This window comes from Arachis duranensis, chromosome 4 (assembly GCF_000817695.3).
Source record: "Arachis duranensis cultivar V14167 chromosome 4, aradu.V14167.gnm2.J7QH, whole genome shotgun sequence".
Taxonomy (NCBI): Eukaryota; Viridiplantae; Streptophyta; class Magnoliopsida; order Fabales; family Fabaceae; genus Arachis; species Arachis duranensis.
The window spans coordinates 47,251,172-47,256,105 of NC_029775.3; positions in this window are offsets into that span (position 1 = coordinate 47,251,172).

The window sequence follows — 4,934 nt, forward strand, 5'->3', positions numbered from 1 at the left end:
ATGCTTCACCCCATATCGCAAGAGTAAGGCTTCCAATGGTCTATTACAGAAATGGCTTCCTCCGTCGCTAATGAGAGCTCGTGGGACTCCAAACCTGGTGAAGATATTCTTTCGAAGGAAGTTTATAACTACCTTGTTGTCATTAGCTGGGGTTGCCACTGCTTCCACCCACTTAGATACATAGTCCACTGCCACCAAGATAAACCTGTTTGAATATGAGGGTGGGAATGGTTCCATGAAATCGATTTCCCACACATCAAACAGTTCAAGTTCTAGAATATATTGCTGTGGCATTTCATTTCTCTTGGGCAGGTTCTCAGCCCTTTGGCATTCGTTGCAGCTTCTCACCAATTCCTTGGCATCCTTGAAAATAGTGGGCCAAAAGAACCCATATTGCAGCACCTTTGCGGTAGTTCTTTCTCCTCCAAAGTGACCTCCATAACTAGCACTATGGCAACCCCACAGGACCTTTCGTCCCTCTTCTTCTGAGATGCACCTCCTAAGGATTCCTTGAGCATTTTTTAAAGAGATAGGGTTCATCCCATATGAAATACTTGGCATCATTGATGAGTTTCCTCCTTTGATATTTGTTGATTCCAGGAGGTAAGTCACCGGCTGCTTTAAAATTGGCAATATCCGCAAACCAAGGTGCTTTATGAATCATCATTAGCTGCTCATCTGGAAAAAATTCATTTACACTTGTATCATGGGCATCACTCTTCTCACAAGGGATTTTGGATAAATGATCTGCCACTTTGTTCTCCACACCCTTTTTATCTCTAATCTCAATGTTGAACTCCTGCAACAATAAAATCCATCTGATTAGCCTTGGTTTTGACTCTTGTTTAGCAAATAGATATTTGAGTGCTATGTGGTTAGTGAAAACAATAACTTTAGAGCCAATAAGATATGATCTAAATTTGTCAAATGCAAACACTATTGCCAGCAATTCCTTTTCAGTAGTAGTATAATTCCTTTGAGTATCATTAAGGACCTTGCTAGCATAGTATATGGCATGCACCAAATTTTCTTTTCTCTGCCCCAACACTGCCCCAACTGCAAAATCAGATGCATCACACATCAGTTCGAATGGTAAATTCCAATCAGGTGGGATGATAATGGGAGCTGAGGATAGCCTCTTTTTCAAGTTTTCAAATGCTAGCATGCATTTCTCATAAAAAATAAATGGTGCATCAGACATTAGGAGATTGCTTAAGGGCTTGGCTATCTTTGAAAAAATCTTTTATAAATCTTCTGTAGAAGCCAGCATGTCCCAAAAAGCTCCCAATTGCCTTGACATCACTTGGTGGAGGTAACTTTTCAATTAGCTCCACCTTAGCTCTGTCTACCTCAATGCCTTGATTAGAAACTTTATGGCCAAGAACTATTCCCTCTGTCACCATGAAATGACATTTTTCCCAGTTCAAGACTAAATTGGTTTCTTGACATCTTTTCAATACCAAGGCAAGATGGTTGATGAGCGGATAATTTATACGCTTTTTGGCATTGTTTTTAGTATGTTTTTATTATGTTCTAGTTAGTTTTTAGTATATTTTATTTAGTTTTTAGTTAAAAATCGCTTTTCTGGACTTTACTATGAGTTTGTGTGTTTTTTTGTGATTTCAGGTATTTTCTGGCTGAAATTGAGGGACTTGAGCAAAAATCTGATTCAGAGACTAAAAAGGACTGCAGATGCTGTTGGATTCTGACCTCCCTGCACTCGAATTGGATTTTCTGGAGCTAAAGAAGCCCAATTGGCGCGCTCTTAACGGCGTTGGAAAGTAGACATCCTGGGCTTTCCAGAAATATATAATAGTCCATACTTTACCCAAGATTTGATGGCCCAAATTGGCGTTCAAAGTCACCATCAGAATTCTCAGCGTTAAACGCCGGAACTGGCACAAGAATGGGAGTTAAACGCCCAAACTGGCACAAAAGCTGGCGTTTAACTCCAAGAGAAGTCTCTACACGAAAATGCTTCAATGCTCAGCCCAAGCACACACCAAGTGGGCCCGGAAGTGGATTTTTATGTCATTTACTCATCTCTGTAAATCCTAGGCTACTAGTTCTTTATAAATAAGACCTTTTACTATTGTATTAAGGGGATCTTGGTAGCTATCTTTATTCTATGCTACTTTAGATCATTGGGAGGCTGGCAATTCGGCCATGCCTAGACCTTGTTCTTATGTATTTTCAACGGTGGAGTTTCTACACACCATAGATTAAGGTGTGGAGCTCTGCTGTACCTCGAGTATTAATGCAATTACTATTGTTCATCTATTCAATTCAGCCTATTCTTGTTCTAAGATATTCATTTGCACCCAAGAACATGATGAATGTGATGATTATGTGACACTCATCATCATTCTCACTTATGAACGAGTGCCTGACAACCACTTCTGTTCTACAAGCAAACAAGGCTTGAATGTTTATCTCTTGGATCCCTTAATCGGAATCTTCGTGGTATAAGCTAGAATTGATGGCGGCATTCAAGAGAATCCGGAAGGTCTAAACCTTGTCTGTGGTATTCTGAGTAGGATTCAATGACTGAATAACTGTAGCATCTCCATACGCTTATCTGAAATTCCCACCAATGAATTGCATAAGTATCTCTATCTTTATCTTTATGTTTTATTCATCATTCATGACCATTTGAGTTTTCCTGACTAAGATTTACAAGGTGACCATAGCTTGCTTCATACCAACAATCTCTGTGGGATCGACCCTTACTCGCGTAAGGTTTATTACTTGGACGACCCAGTACACTTGCTGGTTAGTTGTGCGAAGTTGTGTTTATGCCATGGTATTGAACACCAAGTTTTTGGATTCATTACTGGGGATTATTGGAGTTGTAGTGATCACAATTTCGTCCACCAAGTTTTTGGCGCCGTTGTCGGGGATTATTGGAGTTGTAGTGATCACAATTTCGTCCACCAAGTTTTTGGCGCCGTTGCCGGGGATTGTTGAGTTTGGACAACTGACGGTTCATCTTGTTGCTTAGATTAGGTATTTTTCAGAATTCTTAAGAATGAATTCTAGAGTTTCATGATGATTTGTTGAAATTTGGCTGGCTGTGAAGCCATGTCTAATTCCATTGGACCGAGGTTTCAACTTATCATCACAAAAGCTTGCTGAAGCTTGTTCAGCCATGTCTAATTTCTTTAGACTAAAGCTTTGGACTAACATTGCATGATTCTTGGAATTCTCATTAAGAATTTCGATACCTTTATTTTCTTTTTCCACTTAATTTTCGAAAAAATCCAAAAATATTTCTTGTTTGAGTCTAGAATCTCATTTTAAGTTTGGTGTCAATTGCATGTTTCTGTTCTTCTTGCATTCATGCATGTGTCTTCATTAATCTTCAAGTTGTTCTTGATGATTTACTTGCTCTGATCTTTAAATTCTCTTATCTTGAGTGTTTTGTTGTTTATCATATGCATTCTCAACTTGTTAGTGTCAGTCGTATACAAACTGCTAAGTTTGGTGTCTTGCATGCATTGTTATTTGATTTTAGTGCATTTTGATTATTCCTCATTATTAAAAATCCAAAAATATTTTTATTTGTGTCTTTTCAAGTCAATAATACAGATAATTGAAGATTCAGAACATACAGCAGAGGAACTACACAGAAAAAGCTGGGCGTTCAAAATGCCCAGTGAAGAAGACAGACTGGCGTTTAAACGCCAGCCAGGGTGCATGGCTGGGCGTTTAACGCCCAAAAGGGTAGTAGTTTGGGCGTTAAACGCCAGAATGTGCACCATTCTGGGCGTTTAACGCCAGGATGGCACAAGAGGGAAGATTTTGTTTTCAAATCAATTTTTTTTTAAGTTTTCAAAATCTTTTCAAAATCAAATCTTTTTCAAATCATATCTTTTCAATCAAACCTTTTTCAAAATCAATTTCTTTCTTTTTTTCAAAAATACTTGCTATCAATTAATGATTTGATTCAACATTTCAAGTATGTTGCCTTTTCTGTTGAGAAAGGTTTAATGTTTGAATCATATCTTTTCTTGTTAGCCAAGTTATTAATTTTTAAAATCAAATCCTTTTAAAATGTTTTTCAATCATATCTTCCTAATCACATATTTTTCAAAATAGTTTTCAATCAAATCTTTTTTATTTCTAATTTCAAAATCTTTTTCAAAAATCACTTTACTTCTTTCTCAATCTTGGTTTTCAAAAATCAATTAAAGTTTTTCAAAATGTTTTTAAAATCTTTTTAATATTTTCGAAAATTTCTTCCCCTCTTCTCACATCCTTCTATTTATGGACTAACATTATTCCTTAATGCACAATTCGAACTCCATCTTTCTTGATAAGTTCAAATTTTGTGCTTCTGCCTTCTATTTTTCTTTTCCTCTGACACTTGCAAATCTGTGACACTGTCAAGACTAATGGGGTTGATCCTGAGGTCTACAGACTTATGCTATTCCCTTTTGCTGTAAGGGACAGAGCTAGGACATGGTTGGACTCACAACCTAAAGAAAGCCTGAAGTCTTGGGAAAAGCTAGTCAATGCCTTCTTGGCAAAGTTCTTTCCACCTCAAAAATTGATTAAGCTTAGAGTGGAAGTCCAAACCTTCAGACATAAGGAAGGAGAATCCCTCTATGAAGCTTGGAAAAGATACAAATAATTGGTCAGAAAGTGTCCCTCTGATATGCTTTCTGAATGGAGCATCATAGGTATTTTCTATGATGGTCTGTCTGAACTATCCCAGATGTCTTTGGATAGCTCTGCTGGAGGATCTCTTCATCTGAAGAAGACGCCTACAGAAGCTCAAGAACTGATTGAAATGGTTGCAAATAACCAATTCATGTACACTTCTGAAAGGAATCCTGTGAACAGTGGGACTAATCAGAAGAAAGGAGTTCTAGATATTGATACTCTGAATGCCATATTGGCTCAGAACAAGATATTGACTCAGCAAGTAAAAT